Below are 22,448 nucleotides of genomic sequence, written 5' to 3' on the forward strand. Positions count from 1 at the left end.
AGAGAAATAAAATAAAACCCCCATAAAATAATAAAAAGAAAGGAAAAAAATCACAACGCACCCCTGACGTGTCCTCTTGGGCTGCGGCGCTCCGGCGGCTGCATGCAGCGGGGGCAGCCGGGGTGCGAGGGGGCAGCACACCCCCCCGTGCCCCCCCGCCACCCACCGGGAGAGGCAGAGATGGAGCCGGGAGGGACGAAACCTCAGGATCGCGCCTGACTCCCTTCCTCCCGCCCCCGAGCGAGGAGCTCCCCCCGCTCCCTGCCGGCGCGTTGCCGTTTGTTGTCTTGCTTTTTCCTGGCTCCCCCCCTCCCTTGAAAGCGCGGCGGCGGCCCCCGGTACCTGGGCGGGAGGTGAGTCCGGCAGCCGATCCCCGCCGCCAGGAGGAAGCAGCGGGCGGGGGCAGCTGCCGTGCCGCGGAGGCGGGCGGGACAGGGACCCCCCCGGGAGGAGAAAGGAGGCAGGGAGGGAAGCCCGTTACCCTCGGGGGGCCGGGCGGCACTCCACTGCCGGGTAAGGGGAGGGAGAGGGAGCTTAGACCACCAGGAGCTGAATAGGCAAGCGGTGGCAACCTGCCTGGCTGCTCTCTGGCCTCTCGGGCCTGACAGCTGTGGGCCAGTGACTGGTCCCTGTAACTTGTCCTAGTGGGATTTTAATAAATATGACTCCGGGGGGGGCGGGGGGAACCAAAACCAAAACCAAAAACCAACCACAAACCAACCCTACCTGCAATTTTAGGCTCAAAGTCATGGGCCCGCAGCAGATGCCTGGGTAACTCGGTGCTTTGCCTGATCCAAGCCCGAGTCACGCTATGGGACAGGCTTCCAACCCCACAACTCGGTGCCACCTTGGCGTGGGCAAAGTTTGGCCACTTCCATGGAAGAAGTTTCCCAGGATGAGCCCCCACACTAGGGGTGTGGGGGTTTTAGAGGGAAGAGAAAATGTCTTTTGAATTTCATCTAGCTTTTTTTTGGGGGGTGGTTCACTTTTTTTGAATGCTTTAGGCAAATAATGTTTCTTTCCATCCTGTGCAAAAAATGTAAAAGTAGGAAGTAAATTTATAGATAGTTGCTTTTTTTTAAGAAGTCATTTTATTTGGAAGGTTCATTGGTGATTACTGTATTTATCTGTTGCACCTGTCAAGCGCATCATGTTTAAACCTCAACAGATGGAGAGTTATTAAGTCAGCTACCCACTAATTCCTCAATATATAAATCTTTTTTGGCTTACTATTCATCTTTGAAGATGGAGGAGGTTTTAGGAAAATATTTTGGGCCAGACTATAAACTGTATGTTCTTATGGATAAACAGTTATTTGGATAAATACTTCCATTGAATGAAAGGAACATCCTACCAGCCATTCCTTACAGTGCAAAGTGAGAAGTTTGCAATGGTAGTTTTTATTTTAAGTATGAAGACTACCATGCAGCATGCTGAAACCTGAAGATAAAATGCTGGAGTGCTACTTAAACAAGATCACAGAAGGAATGAAGGATTGCAGAGGGAAAGGATAGATGGGCTATCGCCATTATGAGCAATTCAAAGTCCAGGAATTTTATATTAAGAATACAGAAAATACTGCTTTGAATCACTCTCTTCCCTCGTACTCCTTCACTGGAAAAAAAGATAACGCTTTCTTTTCTTGGAAATTTGAGAAGCACATTAAATGAATTTGATAGTTAGGCTTTATGCATATTTTTACTTTTAAATTGTAACTTTCTTAAAAAGCATGACAAAAAGAAACAAATATTTATCAACTTCAGAAGACAACACTCAATTTTAGTCTTCAGGTGGTCATCTCAGCCTTTTCCGCATAAAATCTCAGGGAAAAATTAGTTCCAAAAATCTCATCTGACTACACCCTCAGAAGGCAGATGAATAAATCACGGTAAAGAGACTAGAACGCAAATTTTGCATACTTTCATGTTACATATAGCTTTGAGCTAGAATAATTATGATGTAGGCAGTGGGTCATGTGCTTACCCATGTGAACATCTTTGCAGAGAGATGTGCATACACAACTTATACTTTTTTATATATATAAATACCTCTGTGTGTGTCTACATACAGTATGCGCAGTTATCTGTTGAGGCCTAAAGGTGTGTAAAGGTGGGAGGAGAGTCACAAATGCAGAATGGGGGTTGTCATACAGTATGTGGAAAAAATTTTGAAAAATTAATGTGCTTGTACAGCTGTGTTATACAACACAGCTGCATCAGCTCTCTCTTAACGTGTTGAACATCTCCCTGCTTTTCAGTTTGTAGCTTCCCTTACTGTTCCAGGATTTTTGCATGTAGGCAGACGTCAGTATGCTCATTTAAATATATTCATAAAAATTAAACATTAAACTTCTGTAAAAACACTAGAATCACTGGACAGTGTTGGTAGCTATAAATTCAGACATTCTGATTTGTCCCTTATAATTCTGTTACTAATGAATGCCAGCTCCTGGAAACTCCTCATGAAGAAAGCAAGTGTGCATGTTCAGCAGCAGTGCTTACGTGCCCAGGTCTACAAAGCCAGTATTGTTTCTTCTTGTGTTTGCTTCCTGTAGCGTGGAGAAAAGAAAAATGTTGTCTTCTTTTTTAAATGTTCCCCACACACTATTTCACCCCTGCTGTTTGGGCCACTGTAAAGAGCTCTACCTGAATAAATGACAGTTTGAAATCAAGTGACACGGGGAAATTAATCTTGATTTTTTTTTTAATTAACTGTCCAGTAAAAATTGTTTGAGTCAAGTATAAAGTGTTCCTTTATGCAAATCAGAGAAAGGGAGTAGAAGGAAAGCAGAATTTGCACCATATTTCATATATACTTTTGTACTAGAATTGGCCATTTATTATTCTTAATGAGAAACAATTGACCTGGTTGTCCAATAGGTTAGACTTATTAGGGAAACTATAGTTTAGGTATGAAAGCCTCATAATGAGTAACCAGACCAATGTCATATAAACTCGAAGAATGACTTAATTAAAATTCACAGGATGCTATTGAATTAAGATGAAAGAAGAGCTATTCGCTTTCAAGAACTGAAAATGGGTAATGGCAAAATGCCCTAGTGAGGAACCATCATTGAGACAGTGGTGATTGCTGATGCAAGATTAATGATATCAAGCCCTACATGCAGGGGAAACATAATCTAGACTCAATTACGAACTCATTTGAAATTTTTCATGAATGGACCTTCAGTGAACTCCAGATGATAACACTTTCATTTCAGTCTTAAAATCAAATCTTAATTATAAAGATTTATGACATTGCTGTACTTCATAAAACCTTTTCTGATGTGTATTTCATAAAACCTTTTATTATGTATGAGTCCTTCAAAATAATAACACAATGCTTACAGTACTTTTATAAGCGGAATCCGAACAAGTTCTCGGTACTTTTTTTTTCCAAAAAGACTCCGATACAAGGGCATCATCTCAGCAAGTGCTTGTTTGAGTAATCTCAGGCTGTGTACGTAGGCAAACAGAACACCATTATCTGCAGATGCTGAGATCTATCACGAACTGGAAGCTATGTGTTAGTAATTGATGAATCCCAAAGTTAGACTTGGTTGCTGAAAATTTTCTACGTGGTCATGGTGGCTAAACTTTAGAGGGTCTCTGCCAAATATTTAGAAAAATGGTTCGAAATCTGTCTTTCTTTAGGGGCAGTGACAGGGGCAGTAAAAAAGCCACGTTTCTGAAGCCTTTGAGCCTTAAAAAATTGCATTTTTATTTTCTAAATGAACCTTGGGAATCGAGGAGGTGTTCTGCAACCACAAGGGGAAAGACCCTCTTCAGAAATCTTGTCCGAACTCATAGTTTCTTACTACCCATCGGTATTAAGGCATATGACCTCATTGAAAGTATGCATTAGAAAGAAAAATCCTTCTCCTGGTAAATTATGACTCCCTACTGGATGAAGACAGCATTGGATGAATGACAGTGTAATAGATATTGACAGTCCTTGCAAATAATACGTTGTATCCTTGCCCCAATGAGAAAGAAAAGTAATCTTTTACAGAAATACCGGCATTCAAGGATTTGAGTGATACTACGTTTTAGAGTAGAAATAACCTAACTGATCAAACAGGAATTTTTGTTCAGAATTGTTTGCCTAAATATTTTATCTTCAGATTTGATTCTAAGGCATTTTTCAAGAGATGAGCATCATTTTTATGACACCACCAATATCCTGTTTGCCGAAAAAGATCAAAAAGCTCAGCAGCAGGTGGTTGTAGTAGCACAGGATGGTGAAGATGAACATAACAGACTTTCAAACTCATTTTGTCCATTCTGTAGTTTTTTATCTCTGTCTAATCGTTGCCTTTGACAACCCAGTTTTCTGTAAAACTGATCATCTCACAGAATATTCCAAACAGATCTCATGTACTGCTGCAATATCGCTCAAAAAAGTCCTATGATAAAAGGAGTTTTTACTTTCCTGTTTCTTCTAACATGAACATTGCAACTAATGGAAAAGTTAGTTGAAAATATTTGATGAGTTTGAGTGCTATTAAGCACGTTACCGTGTTTGTGTTTCTCACTAGCACTTAATCAGTAGAGAAAACATGCCTGATGTGTGCAGATAATTTACAAATGAATGAATGGAAAACAAGCCTTGTGTATAAACATGCCTTCACTTATACAAATTAAAGTGTCTGTACTCTCACTAATTACTTACAGATGCATGCATACAAACATATACATACATACGATACACGTATATCCCTTTTTTTCTTAAGCCACTATAGAGTGTGGTAAAGGCCTCTGTGGGCAGATGGAAAGCAAATTTGAAGAGGGGCAGAAATGGATAAATCCATGATTCTATCTACTTTGAACTTCTGTTCTTCTCATTTTCCCCTTTCCACTAATTTAACCTTGGCTCTTACATTGCATGGTCTTCAGGACTGCGACTTCTCCTTGGGATGACCAGCACGACACTTCCTCTATTTCAATATAAGTGTTTTTAAAATAGCAGTCCTTGCTCAGCTCGGCGTGAGAGGAAGTCACGCCTGTCTGCGTCTCCATTTGCAGTATCCATATTCTCAATCCAGCACCAGCAGTGCATTGAAGTACCGGTTTATGGGACCCATTTGGAGAAATCAGCTTTATTCCAGAAATATGAAAGCTCTCACTGCCTATCACATTGAACTTGGAAACAAATGTTACATGCGGGGCTGTCCAGTTGGAAGTCCTTTTATCTTTCCCCCCGAAAAAAAGGAGAAAAATGCTTTTGCTCATTTTTAAAAAAGAAGATGTACAACTCCCCATGTGAAAGTTTGCAAAAAAGGGTAATTGGAAAAAAACAGTTTTAGAACATGAGAATGGATTTAGTGTATTTACCGATAAGAATGATTGCCTGGCACCCACAATGAAATAACTTATTTATTCTTCTTTACATAATCATAGGATTCTGACATTTTAAGTTATAAATTCACTTTTATGAGGGAAATAAAAGATGTATTAAAATATACGATACAAGATAAAGACAATATGACTGTTTGTTACAGTGTTCGTTCTTGAAATGAAAATCTGCAGAGGTTAAGATTTGTATTACATGCAATTTGCGATCACCCAGCTCTTGAATTCACTGCATTTTGAAACTAAATCACAGAATGCAGATGAAATATGGTTTGTCTTTACAGGAGAATCTGACGTGTGCTCAGATCACTTTTACAATAAGTAAAACATATTCTTTAAATTTGAAACTCGATAGCCATTATTACATTTTCTCCCGTTGCTAAAGAAAGAATCTATAGTCACCGTGTGGGCAGACATCTACAAAGCTCTGCTTTATTGCTATTCAACGCGTTTCCAATGAGAGGAAGTCAAGCAGTCTCACACATAAAACATACTCCAGAATGCCTGAATACAGCTGCGGCAGTATCAGCATAGAAAAAACAGCAAACATTTCTAATAACTGAACTGGGGCCTTCCCCTCCTTGCTGTCTCCACTCCTGCCGCAAAAACAATCACATTTTGCAGCCAGGCTTCACCTTCGTAGGATAGGAAATCATGCCATTTTTGTAGGCTATTGCATAGTCTAGAGGGATTTGAAAACAAGAAGCAGTTTTCAGTCTAAATCTATGCAAAGCGCACGATTATAGGGCATGTACTTTCTTGCACTGCCTTCTCTTTTTCCCCACTGGGAAGTACGTTTCTCTTTCATACGTGGCAGTGTGCTAAGCTGTTTCTTATCTTTTCTTTCAGTCGGAGCAGATTAAATAGCTAGTGCAATGTAAATAAGAAGGAATTCTACCAACTATGCTTACAATGTTTGTTAATGAAGTGCACATGACTTTGTTCTGCTACTGACTTTACCTAGCATTGTCAATGTGTAACATTCCCTTCCCCTAAAGACTACATTTGCACAGTGTTAAAGTTAGCAGATTGAAGGTGAACAACAAAAGGAAATTATTTGCACCTGTAAAGTTTGTTTTTAAAGAGTAGGATACAGTACCCTTGCAAGGTGTTGCATTGCTGCAATGAGACGGGTCCAGAAAGCGTGGGTGTCAGTAGTACTTTTAAAGATGAGCATCATAGTATCCCAGTTTGTGCCAGAAAATGTCTATTCTTGGTGATCACATTTGACCAACAGGTATGTATTGACTTACGCTATGAGGTAAGCAAGTAGAAAGAGAGAGTCTTCCAGTAACAGTTCATTCTTTTACAGTGTGTGCTGTATACTGCATTGTTTAATACTAGAGTTTACCCCAAAATTCAGAGATGGCAGATAGGAGGATGATTCAAACCTCAATCAGAAAGTGCTTCATAAAACTGCTGTGGCGGTTTTATGGAGGCAGTATAGAGTGGCCCAAATAGCTGGCCAAGTTTTTCATAAGATAAAATACTGGGAAGAAGTCTTTTTGTGAAATTTCTTATGCAAGTCCAGAGTAGGGGTTTAGTGATGGTGACTGAAAGAGCTACTTGTCAGACTAAGTATCTTCTTTCTGCGATTTTTTCCTGAGTAGACCCGATTTTTGAAGATTTCTTTTCTTAAAATTGGTAATCAAAATGAGGTGAAGGCTAAGTGTTGGAAGAAAAATATTGTGTACAGTTACGCTATCTCTGCTCCAATACTACTTGTAGGTAAAACAAGGATGTTTGGGAATGTAAATGACTGCCACTAAGCAGAGGAGTGACAGCAATGTTGAAGGGGCAAAACTATCTACTTAAATATTGCATAAATGATTCCGTGCTCTCTTTGGTTAGTGGGATGAAACATCCAGTGTTCCATGTTTCAGAAGAATGCCCTTTTTCTAAAATGAAGAAAATGCGAAGTATACTCCATGGTTGTACAGCTCATGCAGCTGTGGAAAGACTGAAATCTGATGCATCACCAAGAGAGACGTAAACTGTAAACTTGGCATTTCAAGGGAAAAAAGTATTTAATATGGAAAATATTAAAAAAAAAAAAAGCTAGCTATTTGTCTGCACAAAGCTGAATTTCTAAGAAGAAGAAACAAAGCAAATGGAAACCAAACAGATCAAGATGGTTTTGTGAATGCTTTTTAAACTTACTATCAGCACCTCCACTGGGGAACGCCAAATTCAATGAGTCAATGAGTTTACAATTACATTGAGCATATTCATAAGTTGTAGTATATTTAATAATTTCATAAATATAGTCAAATCTTAAAGTTTCAGCCCAGAGCATCCAGTTTTGTGTACATGTTCAGAAAAGTCTTTATAAATTAATAAACCTGTGAAGGCCAATGTTTATAGTTATAGGTTGTAGTTATACAGTAATAGATATAAAATATTGGAAAAATGAATCACAGCTGAACGGCTGCCAGTGGCTGAAACAGTCCCAGTAAAAATGCCAGTGTGAGAAGTTTTTTGTAGACCAGGCTTATCTATGGTTCAGCCTTAGCCCAGGGAAGTCTTTGTCTGAAAATAGCTGTTTCAGTCATCCTTATTATGCTAACACTACGTATGCTGTCCTCAGATTACCTTGTGTAATGTTTCCTTCTCATGTCATAAATGGTTGCATATTTTTCACTAAATTTCTGGATTGGTACAAGAGTGATTGTAGGCCACGGCTAGGTTTCTCTTACACAATTTTCCATCAAGCTCACTGAAAATCTGAAAAAATTCAAAAAGTCCGTAGAAGTTAACAAAATAAAAAGTGTTTTTCTAGATACATTTAAAACAATATTCAAATTTAGAATTTGCAATAAGAAACTAGTAAATAATTTTTAAATAGCTATTTTAAGATGATAAACAAAAAAAAAGATTGTATTCATTACATTTGGAAATCAACATGATTTACTGTTCTATTTTGAACTTCATTAAAAGATAAGTTTTGTGAAAGTATTACTGTAAATTAGCATGTACTGGAGCCACCCGCCTGTCCAGAATAGCAGAAGATAGTTGTGGTTTTTTATTAGTAATATAGCCGGTGCATAATTTTTACATCAAGTATCAGCATCTCACAGCATGAGAAAATGATATATTCAGAAAGGACATATTACAGAATGAAGAATATTAAAGTGTTCTACTGTAGAAAGACTATTAAGGGAAAATGTGATTATGATGACAGTAATGACCCATCAATCCGAGCTAAATCAGATACATATTTAATACCACAAGACCCTTAGACTGAACACCTCTTTACGTTACAATGTTTAGTTTTACAGGTAACGTACACCTCATCCCCATTATCAAAATCTTATGCAATTAAAATTCACAGAGAGTTTAACTTCACCAAAATGAAGGTAGGCGCACAGTATGAAGTGGAAAGGTCTGAAGCCAGTTATTTGCTTATCGAGTATATGACCCGCTACACCTGGCACAAATCCCTAGAGGGGAAGATAGAGGTGACACTGTGAGATCATCTGTGCCCTCAGTTCTCCCTGTAAACACCTGCAGAGCTACCTCTTTATCCTCCTTCCAGTTGCTTTAATACCTTCAATTGCAATAAGGTGTATGTTTAAAAAACAAAAACAAAACAAAACCAACCAAAACCAACATGCAAAAAACATCCACCCCTTCCTCAAATGAAAACACCCACCCGCAGCATGACGGTGGTTAAGCTCTTGGTGTACTAAGACAACTGCCAGGCAAGCTGACCGATAGTATTTGTGACTGATAGTATTTGCCTTTGATAGTCCTTCCCATCTGCCTGTGTCCATCTGCTGTCTTGTCTATTATTTAAAGTCATTGTAATAGTCATAATCTTTTACTTTCAGGTTGGAAATAACATTTAGCACAAAAAGGCCTTGGTTCACCGTGATATTAATAAACATTATTACAGCTGGTACACTTTTATTATATATTATAGCGTGCTTTTTTTTTTTTCCCCTTTTGACTACATCAGCTCCTTATGCTGTGGGATTGTAGTTCATGAAGATCTTTGAAGAATTCTGTACTACCTACATTTTTAATTAAAATGTCTACCTCCTGTTGGTTGGACCAAACTAAGGGCTCAAATACAATCTAATTTGTAGCCAGATGGGGAAAAAATACCTGTTTTAACAATGAGCAGGCATATTTAGTTCATGGCTATTAGTAAGCTCCTGCTTTTCCCATCAAACAGGATAGAAATGACTTAAATCACTGCTTACAAATCTTATGCCTATCTTTAAAAACTGGCAAATGTAAGAAGTATATTTCTAGAATAAGTTTCTACACTTGCTTTGTTGAGACTAAAGTGCAAAAATTAAAGGATCCCTTTCAGTGTCAGGCCTCTTTTGCTGATCCTGAAGGCTGAAGAAGCTAAGCAGAATCTCATCAGCATCACTGGAAATCTCGTGTTCTGCTCTGCTTGTGCTGAATGCTGGGAGTGGCACGAAAAAGCATCCCACTTTTCCAGGGGAAAGCATCTTTGGGCGGGGGGAACAGTGCTTTCGATGGGCGTTCTACTTGCAAAGAACAGCTTGCTGACTGTCATCTTGCACTTAAATTCACTGAAGCTGCCTATTCAAAGCAGTACGCGACTGTGATCCTTAACTCTAAATCTGGACCGATGCAATCAGTCCCTTTCCCTTAAGTTAATGAGCAGACCTAGGTCGATTTGAATGTCAGCTTAATCAGACTGTAAGCTCTTCAGGGAGAGGAATTGAATTTTCTGTGATGTGTGGCATCCAGCCTGCTCTCAGAGATTTAATTCGGGATGATAAGAGTAGTTACACAAAAAGCTGGAAACCATTTTATTAAGTAGAGAAAAGAATGTTTTAATGATAACTTCTGTCATAAGGCTGCTGTTTAAGTGAAGTATTAGGTTAAAATAAAACATATCCAGCATCAACTAATATTTATGGATCCTTTACATGTCTCACTCGGCACTGTCTATTAATGAAGTCTTCTGTTTCTTCGATAATAGAATAATACTTACCAATTTCACATTCTCCGTTATTTCCCTTGCAAAGTACTAAATTTGGAAGAAAGTTATTTTTGTGTTGTCAATTTCTCTCTCTCTGTATCCATGTCTTAAATATTAGATCACAAAGTAAATAAATAATTCTGCTTTATCCGGTAATACTGAGAATTAGTGATGCAGTGCACCATTACTACATTCCTCTACTTGGAAAAATCTCACTTTAGGGTTATATCTTGCAACTTCTTAATGTGGTGTGGAGTACTTTTGTTTTACAAGCACTCCTATTAAAACCATTAGTTGCAAAGTTATTTACTATGTGAGGTGTCAGGAGAGGTGAATTTGCCTTTTGTACAATGATCTGCTTTATCAAGACCCTTTCACACATGTGGATATACTGCTCAAGAGAGGTGCTGCACTAATAGGTCTGTATAAGTGACACGTTCTGTCCATAGGATTAGAAAAGTATCTAATATAGATGCACTGCCACCTGCCTTTTTCCACAGAAACTGTCACAGTCATTCCATTTCAGGGCTATCTGTGAGTTAAGTCCTCAGCTTATAATGGCCCGATTCGATGTCTAGCTTCTGCTGAGACTGGTAACTAACTTTTCAGTTGTCATAACAGGCTTCAGATTTCACTACTCCGAAAAGAGGTAAAAATAGTGGATGGTACACTTTTCTGGGGCAAGCGATAGGAGATTTTTTTTAATTTGATATATTCTGGGATTATTATCTTTTTTGTATTTAAGAAAAAATGTAATTTACCTTTTGCTCTTGAAAAATAAGTCTCACTGAAGAAAAACTCCAGCTATTTTCCTTCATTTTTCCTACCATTAAATGAAGAGAAAAAGACCATCATTGGGAAATAAATGCAGATGATTTGGGAAAGGATAATTTGATAATCACGATGCCTCACACAAAATTCATGCCCAACTATTAGCACCAGACATGCCCATTAGCTATATTGATACAGAAACTGCTTTCCCCTCTCCAGATCCATCAAATTGTTAAGTTTGATCTCTGTACAGGATAAGATGAAAAGATAGCAGTAGAATTATGTAAGCATTGCCAATGCTTTCTGAGTGCATTCAATCAAGTTAAAAAAATCCAACACATTAATTTCTCCATATTTCTCTCCATGTTTATATTGCGTTCCCATGAAGAAAAAGACGTCATTGGTTGAGGCGTCCTGCCATAGATGTTTGGGACAGGTTGCTCAAGGAGTTAAAAAGGCTCAAGTGAAATGCTTGTACAGTTACTCACTTTTGAGGTAGCATATATATTAGATGAGAGAACTTTCAGGGTAGTGAAATAGTAAAGAGGGCTCTTTAAGCCCTGTCAGAGCCCTGGCACAGAGGCAATTAACAAACCCAGCCGTTGACCAAACCTCTCTCTTCATTACTGGGAAGGCTCATGCAGGTACAGTGGAGTGCCCAGCAGTGACAGGGGAAAATTAAAATTTGCATTCAGCCACTTACACTGTCAGGAGCTTAATTCTTCTAGGAGTTATGCTTCAGGTAGAGGACTTACGTTCCCCAAAAAGCAAAGACTGTCTAGAAGACAGCATCTTCTGGAACTCCCTAACCCTCTCAGGGCTGAAACAGCCATAGGGATTTTAACTTTTGGAGGATGGAAAGAAGGTGCAAGAGCTGAAAAGGAAATCTGCAAGATCTGCATCTTTACTCACAAAAGACATTTAAACACATGCTTACAGCAACTCCGGTGGGATTCAGTCACGTGTTCTAAGATGGACACAAACGGTGTTTTGAAGAATCACGGTTAATAAGCATACGTACTCAATTAGTGATCGCACAGTGACTAGTTCTTCTGGCTCAAAAAAAAAAGCTTGAATTTTGAAATGTTATTGACTAGGTAGAAGAATCCCTTTGCAATCAAGTCAGATTTGCTTAGTAAATTTAAACAAATACTGGAAAGAGTGTGGAAACTACTTGACAAATTTAACCTCACTTTCTGTTCATCAAAGTCCCTGGTATAAATTATTCTTTCAGTTCTGTCTCCCAAACACCATTTTCTTATCTTGGGCTGTTTTTCAACAATGCTAGTATCACTTCAGAGCAAACCTGTCATTTCCACACCTGAAATACAAGATTGAATTACCTCCAGTCAGAGTGTTTTTGATGGTAGTCAGTCTGTCTAGTCTTCAAAATGCAACTTTTTACAAAGATCTGGAGTTTCCAATTTTTTTTTTAAAACTTGATCAGAAGTCACTATATTATTATAATTTTTAAAAGTACAGTTAGTCTTACATCTCTCCTAATATAGTCAAGTTCTTAAGTTTAAAAAAAAGTACATTTATAGCTTTGTTATCCTAAGACCATTAGTATGTAGAATGGAATGCTTTGGAGTAGGTGGTTGGAGATCAGTCACCAAAATTTATTGTCAGTCCAGGCAGTACTCAGCCAATAATGAGATGCAGGCAAGCACCTAAGTATAAGTATCTCAATTATGGGTTTAATGTACAGACAGATATAGAATATAAAGCGCAGTGAAAGCTACACCCCGCACTGAAACACGGCAAGCAGTCATTAAAGGGAGGAGGGAAGAATTTTACTCACTGAAGGAAAGTTTTGTCTACTAGCTAGTTATATATAGGCAGCAACCCCTTGGCTAACAAAGCAATATATACATATTGAAGGAGAGGAAACAATTTTGGTTTTCATTTAGAAGAGTGGACTGATTATCTCCTGCATAAACATGGATTAACGTGAGTTTTGGAGCAAAAGAATAGTTCTCTCTGGATGTCCTTGAAGGACTGAAGGGGAGGAAAGCTAACACTCCACCAAAGGGCAGAAGGAGAGCAAGCAGAGACATAAGCATCCCTGAAGATGCACTATGAAAGTGTTTCCCTGTTGGAAGCTAAAAAAAGCTGTAATGGGCAAGATTTCAAGTGGATGCTGCTGAGCAGAGGCAATCTGAGGCAGGAGGGAAAGACCCAAGCCCCAAATGATAACTTCTCAAAACAGACATGAATAAGGCAGAAAGACTTTTCTTACATAACCTTGCTTTAAGTACATTAGGCGAGGTTTTCTTTCACTTCTGCATGTATATCTTTTTTGTAATGATTTGTAACTGTGCCGGTTTGGGATGTTGTGAATAAACGCTTGCATTTGCATTCTACCATAACTCAGCTTGAGTGGGATTTAATATAACCGGAAGAGCGTGACGATCCTCACCCAAAGAAAAATCTATGTAATGGGTCATGTCAGTAGACCCTGCCTTCTTAGTACATAGTCCTGTACTCAAAAGGTAACAAACAGAAGAGGCTACATTTCAGTCTTGCGAGTCAGACGGAGGGCTCGCACCACAGACATCAGGAGAGAGTCACGGCTACATGTGAGGCTTTCAGGGAAAAGTATCGTTACTGGTTTTCACTGCATTGAATGCTGAAAGAATCTTCTGAGAAACAGAACAAAGCCACGTGCTCCACAAGCTGCTCAGTAACTTTGGAGTGAAAGCTATATAGGAGATAAGGCATAAACATCTAATCAACCACTAAGCCTACAATATCATCTTCCGGTGCAGCAGGTTCTTACCAAATCTTACCAAAAGCTTTACAATGCATTGCTTTTGATTCCCCCAGGGGTTTTCTCCTTTTTGAACAGCGGAATGATATGAATTCCAAAAGCAGAAGATTTTATAAAGGGAGAAGAGAAGAAGGTGTTTCATTCAAAACCAAAATGGGAAAATTGTTGTATTTAGCCGACATTTAGACTTCATATTTATCTGTATTATGAGAGTCCATACATCTGGAATTGCTCTTCCAACCTCTTACTCTGCCTTTGCCTCTGCACCTCTCTGAATTTGTAGGCTTTAGCATAGGTCTCTGATGCTCAGAAACAAGAAGAAAAGGCTTTTTCTTTAACACTTCTGTGTTCTGCAATCATTTATAAAAACAAAGTAACCATTATTTAAGTTAATGTTTTGTCTCCAAGTATATATTTGTTATTATAGTTTTAATTATTGTTATCACGACATTGCTTGTAGGATCCTGCCAAGATTATATTTGCCTGTCAGAACAGAAGAGTCAAAAAACACAGTAAGGGCCATTGTGGTGAAGAAAAACTAGCCCACGAGGACAAGCCAAATTAAGAGATAAATGGATGCAAAGACAGATGAAATTGCTTGCTTAAATCCGAAAGCTTAACTGTGACAGTGGCTGCAGAAAACCTGGATCTTACTGAAAGAAAACTGTCAGGTCAAGCAGTCTATCAGGCTCTGAAAAAATTTGGTCACACATCTGAAATCCACAGTTAATCTCACCCAGGTTTCACAAATCAAAGTTCTACACAAAATCTATCTTTTAAAATCTTATCTTTAATTAAAACCATGGAACAACCCATCTGTTTTATTTGTTTAATTAAACTACTTCTCCATTCCTCACTAGTTCCCTTCAGCTTAGTGATATCTGTTGCCAGATCTTGAAGAATGGTAATATTCTGTCCAGAAATAAGCTTACAGAATTATCTGTGAGTTAGGTGGCTCTCTATAAGCCGACTGTTCCCGAGGGACATGGTCAGTGGTGAAGGGAAAGCATCAGGCGTTACATAGTCCCTAAGTGTTGGCTGATGCTTCAAATCAGGAGGAAGACGCCAGGGCACGCTCTGGCTAAAGGGTAATAAGAAACTTGAGCGAATCTGTGTGGGCAGGGAACGTGAGTCACTCTTAAATAGAAAAAAATTAGCCAAGGCAATTGCTAGATTTCCCATATATCGTCTGAAGCTACGTTGTTTGAAACAGCCAATTCTGAGGTGGAAATCCCTACGCAATGTTCAGCATACGGTGCACATGGCCAAGTACGTTGCGTGAACAAAGCAGATAATGAAATCAAACAAGGTTTCAAACATTTTTGAATGCTGTGCAATGGGGATTGGACAAAGATGCTTTTCACCAAAAAGCAGTCAAAACGTAGCATCTTTGTCTTAGTATGTGGCTTGTGCATCTGTGAACATGGAGGAGTACAAGGCATGGAACTGCCACCAATAATAGAATAGCTCACTCCATTCTTTACACTTTATGAACTGGAAAATACAATATACTGCATTCCTGCATGCTTATATGAAGAACTGTGGTCTCCTAGTGGAGAGCAGTTATTGAGAAATGAGATGGAATTTCTTTCTTCAACTTCCAAATCCGCTGTTAGAAGAGTGGGGGGAAAAGTAAAGAAATAAATGACAAGCTCTATTACAGGTTTTGTTTTTTAAAAATAAATCTACCCCACATAAATTGTATAGTCTCTATTGTCTGGCACACAACACTTGGTTTTAGTCTTCAAAGCAATCAACAGGAAAAAATTGTATTGTTGGCAAATAATAATTAGGTGGGTAAGCATAATCCTAATCTATTTTTTTTTTCTTTCTATAGTCAATGTACTACTGTTAGTGCATCCGGTGTCGTCCAACTGTGGCAGGTTACTAAAGCTCTAACCAAACCTTCTGGACAAGATTTGGGAACAAATCGTCACTCCGACAATTTCATTTTATGAAGCTTTTCGAATACCCTGTTTTGAAGCATGTGATGGCTACACTGAGAGTCATGATATGCTCTGGTAAATTAAGAATTCCTCTTAGATGTGTGATAACAAGTTCAGACTTCTCTGCTCTCAGGCGACTCACTAACAGTGAAATACCGGAAATCCAAAAAAAGTCACCTCATTAATCAAACTAAAATCAATATAACATATGCCTATAGTGGAGGATGGAAGAGGCAGAGTTCAAGAACACTCACCCTGTCTCAATCATTTACACTTTTGTGCTGCTGCCTGTAACATAGTGCGACTGGTACACAAGCAAGCACGGACAAGCTTAAAGAATGTTACCTGTGCCAACAGAAATGTCACTTACTGGCCAAATTTCTTCTTCCTCTGACAACTCACCCATGATTTAATATATTCCCTTTCACCCCAATAGGTTCCTCTGCAACATTAACAGAGATAATATTATTCCACCGCGTGACACAGGTCCCACCTTTCTGTCAGCCCTCTGAAACTGTTGCTTGGCAGCGTGTGTGCCCATGTCTTCACCGGCATTATCTGTAGGTGAAGATCTCCAGCAATGCAAATAGTTCCTTGGTCTTGTTTACACTCATAGTGTTTTCCTCTAGGTGGGGAAGAAGCTGAATCAGTACATTTGTTTTTAACCACAATGTGACGGCCCGATGTCCTGAGGCACCACCAGCCTAGGCGTCCCTGCCAGGCCCCAGAAAAATAGCATGGGACCTCAAGTTGCTCTTGTTGAACAGAGGGATGGGTATGTATTTTCTGAGGCTCTTGGTCCAACTTAAGACACAGAAAATGCGTCACTATGAAACTCATCCCATCTGAAATGTATCCACAACGATTTAGACTTCTGGTTTATTCCTGTCCATTTTCTACACCAAGGACCTTGCTTGCTTGAGATACTGTGAAATGCTGAAGGGGAAGGATGGAGAGAAAACACTGACCATAATGGATAGCAGATATAGAAAGGACCCTGAGTGATACACGACATCACAAAATGTTCTGCCCCTCCTGCCTCAAACAAGAAAAGCAAAATTCCTTCCAAATGTGAGGAATTAAATGATGCTAAGGTGTACGCAACACCATCCAGGCCCATTGGCTGCCCTTTCTTTGGATAAAAGAGTATTAGTCAGCAAAGGACATTTAATTCTTCCTCTAATGCTTTTTCATTAACTAAGTATACTCCTGATTCTCATTAATTATATGCGTCCCCAAATACTTGCTAGTAGTTGCAGTCACTCAGAGATAAGTAGTATGAGAAGAGAATATTAATAACTGTGTCATAAGCACCTCTTCCCAAAGTACATTTAAATTAATGGATCTAAGAAAATATTTCTTTTCTAGTGAGAATCATTAAACACGAGACTGAATTTTAGCAACATCTGAAAAGGTGTTACAGACTGTCAGTGGTTTCAAAGCCTGAGCAGCAGTTTGAGAAGCTGCTCTCTAAGGTGAAGAAAAAATGCATGGGGGAAAAAGTCTTAAAAACGGTTGAACTAAACATTTTACAAACAAGCTAAAACTACAGGTAAAACTGATAAATAATTCTTGCATTGGGATTACCAACTAAAATACATTTAAAGTGAACCTAGAGAAAGTGAACCAAGTGAATGTATGAAAAAATATAATGCCTTTGCCTGGAAGAACTTATGAACTAAATAGATAACGGAAAGACAAGAAATGGATGATACAAGCAAGCAAACAAAATCAAGTGAAAAGCAACTGTATTTACCATGTCATGTGGACTCCAATCATTCATTATTCAGTTAAACCCTGAGCTTTAAAATAGTATTTAATAACAGTGGAAACATGGAAATAGAAAGCTTAGGGGTGAGGGAGCAAAGTCAGCGGCACTCAACAAAATTTGAATGAAAGCATTACTGAATGCAGCAAAGTTTCTAGCTAGCTTCTAATACTTTGTTGTTCCTTTTAGCTGGCAGCTGTAATTTGACACACCCCCCCCAAAAAAAACCCAGAATGTACAATAAACACCAGAAAATAAACTTATGAATGTGCTGGATCAGCTACCATCACCTCTATTTTACTGTATTTTCTGTTACCCACCTGCAAATATGACAGTGGAAGATGCAAACATTTTTACAACACAATGCAAATTGTATTGTAAAATTTACAAATAGGTGAGATCTTGATGAAGGTCTTGTTGCAACACTGATAATTACCTGACATAGTAGTTTAGGTGCACTAGTCTCTAAATACAGTAGTTTTTAACAGCCACATAACTTTCTGTGTCCTTGCTGCCTATACAAACAATCCTTTTCCGAATCCAAAATCCAAACCCAATCTTCAATACACACAATATTTATCATCTGTGAGAAAGCTTCACAGTTCAAAAAATAGCATCTTCATGCATATAAGATTTTAAGGTTTTGAAAATTGGTAATAAAAAAAGCAGCTTTTGTCCAGCTACAGAGCCAAGAGTTACAAAATTACCTATCCTATTTACTTACCAAGATCTAGAGGGCCACAAAAGATGACAATGAGTCTTTCCTGAACAAAGACAGTCACTATAAATTGAATACTTCCATTTTACAGTATTTTGGCTACACTACAAGAATATGGGGAATAATTCTGTCTGGGTTTCACCTGCAATTTTGCACTGAGGTAACTAGAGTCAGGCCAATAATACCCAGTGATGAACAGATAAAAGTTATTTTTCTCAGGAGGAATATAAGCTATGAATGTTGATATTTAACAATGGAAAATCCTATTCAAATTTGTGAGTATGAACAGTCTTCTAGTGGAACAAATTCTGACTAGAAGAACTGTCATACGAGATGTTGCAGCTAGAACACAGTCTGAAATCAGATCCAGAGATCCTGGCTGTCATTTTCTAGCACACTAATTAATACATTGATCTTTCCTTCTGAACCTCTAATGAGGCCCAGCTTCCTCTGCCCACACAGAGGGAGAATCTTTAATATGACTTAATCGCCAACAGAAGTGTGAGTCAGTACATTCATTACCCTTAACGTCAGTCATTTCCCCAGAGCAGGAGACTAAGAGAACCATCGCAAAAAGGAGGATCCTCTGGACAGAAGAGCCCGGACATATAGCAGTCTTTTCTCCAACAGATGATTTAGGCATGAATTATGAAAACAATAGCGTTTTGCTACAATAATCTTTAACAATTGTTTTGTGTCAGAGATACACCTTAGGGAGACCGTAGGTTTTCTCCTAGGCATCTGTGTTCCATTAGCAAATGTAACTCTAAAGGGTGCGGGTAATTCCTGTGAAAGGCTGAGAAAACCCAGTTTGAGCAGAGCGGGAGAGAAACACAAGTGGAAACCTCACAAGTCCCTGTGGTCTGTCAGGGAAGTACATTTGCTTCATGTATCTTCTGTTTCAAGATTAAAAGTGGTGGGCAATATTCTTCTACTACATCAGTATTGCAATTTTAAATGTCTGCAAAGGCAAATGACATAAAAAGGATTGGTTTGCAATGCTATTAAGCACTGCTGTTTTACTAGGTCTCTAAGTTCTCCTACAACTCTCTGCTCTGCCCTAAATAACCATCTCTGTGCCATTTAGCACCAGCATGCCTTTCCTGGACCTGGTCTTCCATCCAGCACACACTGAACCCTTTCTCCAAAGGTTTAAACTGTTCTAGGATATTTGGTGGCATACAAAGACGAATGAAACGTCAGTTCTGCGAAGCATTAACATGCTATTACACGCTTACTATCCCAAAAGGTGCACCTGAACCTAACTCTGGTGATGTTGCTGTCCTTCCTGAGGAAAAGAAAGAGCCCTAGCAGCCTATACAGATATTTTAAACTCTCTTCCTCCTAAATTTTCCAACTTGCACTGGTGCTCATGCGCTATCCTGGGCTTGCCATTGCAGGGTCAGGAAAACTGACATCACTGTGGCAACTTGTCGTTATCACGCAGATGGCACGGATTCAAATAGAAACTGTGTAAAACATGGAAACCCACTGCACAATGCTAATACATTAGACTTACAGGACAGTTTAATTACATGTCAGATAATGATCTTTGGCAGATATGACATAAATTTGTCCAAAGCTAGGTAATTATTTATTAGCTTTAAACAATTTCAAGTAATCAAATATTTATGCAACTCTACACCCTTTTCCTTTGTCTTTGCATTGAATGAGTCTACTTAATTTACAGCAACTACCATCACATAGAAATACGAGGAACTTTGCCTACAAACTGATGACAAACGTTCATGATGTTGTCAGGTTGTCTGTCACAAGCTCTTTAGTTTGGATCTACGCAAAGCTTACAGTAATTATTGCTGTCACATCCGAATGGTAAAGTATAGTATTAAAATTTAGAGTAGAAAATGTCTTGGAAACTTAACAAGAATAAAGGAGATATTACCGAATTTTTAGGATGTGAGCAATTTTACAAAATTGTTTTACAATTTTTCAGAATTCAGCTAAGAATTCAATCCTGAGAGCAATACTCGCAGTCATTTCTGAATTTGAACAGAAAAGAACCAGGATCTTGTTATTACAGATAATGGTTTGTTTTATTTACATTTTTGCATATCTATTACTAACTTTATCTTAGCAATTCATAGTACATTTGATTCACAGTTTCTTCCATTTTGTCACAGATATGCAATTAACTGGACAGGAATTAATGCACTGTTTTAGTACAGAATTTTAGAAGAAATATTAGCAATTTAAGAATGAAAAGGATCCCTCTAAATGTTAGTAGAGTATACTTTTTTGGTCTTTTTTTATTATTTTCTTTATTTTCTTTTTGATCTTATTTGTGAAGTTTTGGCACTTGAGTACATTTTATGTAGCGAAAACTAGGGTTCTGATGTTGCAAATCACTCACTGCGGGTTCATTTTTTTTTTTTTATTATAATATCTACAATAAAGGAGATTTAGAAATAGTTCTTCTCATCTGTATTTTCAGCAGTAACTGCGCTGAAATGCAGGTGACAGCACAGGATGGAGAGCAGAAAAGACCAAGTCTGAAGAAACGTTAGCAGGAAGAAGGAAAAGAGAGGGGAAAATTATACAGCTGCAAAGTTATTAAACTTTCCTGTAACGTTTATGACCTTCCCTCTACCTTTTACATCTTCCTTTAGGAACATTATTAGGTGACGTGAAAGAAGTCATTATTTTATGGCTGCTGAGTAATGAAATGTGAACTCTATCTTGATTGTTGTTTACCATGCTATAAGAACTTCAGTACTCTTGAATGCATAATACTTACAAAACCAACTAACCAAAGACAGGAAGGGTATTAAGTCAGGGTTTTTGAAGTTAAGAAATACAAGGATAAAGGTCACCACTTTTTAACTGCATAATTGAATGATACTCTTCAGCAGGACCCCTGCCTCGTTCAGCACACAGCTGGGTAGTGTCCTGCAGATAGACAGCTGTTCAGTATTTGGCTATTTTTTTTCCCCACAATGTGAAGGTAATGCATTATTATGCCTTATTTATCATATTTACCCTAAATTGTATAAATGCAGTTCTAAAGACAGAATTGTTGGTCTTATGACAATTTTTTATGCTGCTTGTAAATGTAGCACTAGGGTGTTGCACAACTCTCACTTAATACCTGAAGAGAAGCATATAGCTAGAAATTAAAGACAGACGTTTCTATTCATTTAGATACCCAGTCTGAAATGTATACAACTTGGTTTCAAAGTATCTAATAAATACTGAAGTGTCACATTTTGAATGTAGAAAGTAGAGTTCTCCTTAGCTAAGCTTGAAGTTGTAGAGCAGACGCATTAAGAGAATTCAATATAGCCCGTAGCATTTAATGGTCTCACTTAGTGAAACTACGCTTCAGTGAACAAATATAGTGTGATTATATAAACTGTCATACTATGTAACTAGCACACTGCATGCCCACAAGAAAAGCAGTCAAGATTGGTACGATCTTCTGCCAAAACTGCAAGAGTGAGAGTGACCCTCCCATGGCCGCAGGTACCAGTTTCCTGCAAAAACTCAGAGGTCGCTACTGCTTCTTGTCACCCCACACCACACTAACGTATGATTCTGCCTGCGGTGTGTCATACTTCAGGGCAGATATGACTGGAGATTACCCTCATAGAGTTTTTCCCGGCTTTATTTGTTGATTTGTTAATATTAGGAAGAAAGCTCCACGTTTTCCTTATTTCAGTCTCAGACAGCACAACTAGTCTAGCTCAAGCCCTCTGCAAAAAAGTATAACCTGCTACAAAAAACAAGGGATGAGAAGTTGTAGCCTGAATGTCTTGCATTTCTAAAAATGAGAAAGAATTATAATAAAGCTTGTAGACAGACCTACAAGGACAAATTGCAGGCCTTTTCCATTTGCATTTTGGTATTGCAGTGGAGTTACTAGTTTGCACGTGTGACACCACAGCACAAAAGCAGATGGACTTAGAATTGTTCTCATTCTAATGGAGACTTTCTGAGTTTGAGGATACGACCATATGATTTGCTTTCATACTTGGTTTTGCTGCATTAAGATTTAAGCAGCTCTGATGCTTAAGCAGCTCTTAAGCAGCATTTGCATTTAACCAAACAGTTCTTCTGCAAGACAGTGCCTTAAATTTTTGATTCTGTCCTCATAGCAATTTATTCTTGGGATCTGGCATTTACATAGATCTGAGGTTGTATCAG

General features: G+C 38.5%; 1 protein-coding gene across 4 annotated transcripts in view; it reads right to left on the reverse strand.

Annotated features, from left to right (window-relative positions):
* MBP (myelin basic protein) overlaps positions 1-451 on the reverse strand; it is a 121,788-nt gene extending 121,337 nt beyond the window's left edge. Inside the window, exon 1 of one of the 4 annotated variants that reach the window (XM_054191051.1) lies at positions 62-307. The gene's annotated coding sequence lies outside the window, so the exon portion shown is untranslated. Of the gene's footprint in view, positions 1-61; positions 308-342 lie in introns of those variants that run through there. The other 3 variants (XM_054191049.1, XM_054191045.1, XM_054191044.1) reach the window with 3 other exon arrangements.
* Positions 452-22,448: the final 21,997 nt, after the last annotated feature.

This window comes from Rissa tridactyla, chromosome 2, assembly GCF_028500815.1.
Source record: "Rissa tridactyla isolate bRisTri1 chromosome 2, bRisTri1.patW.cur.20221130, whole genome shotgun sequence".
Taxonomy (NCBI): Eukaryota; Metazoa; Chordata; class Aves; order Charadriiformes; family Laridae; genus Rissa; species Rissa tridactyla.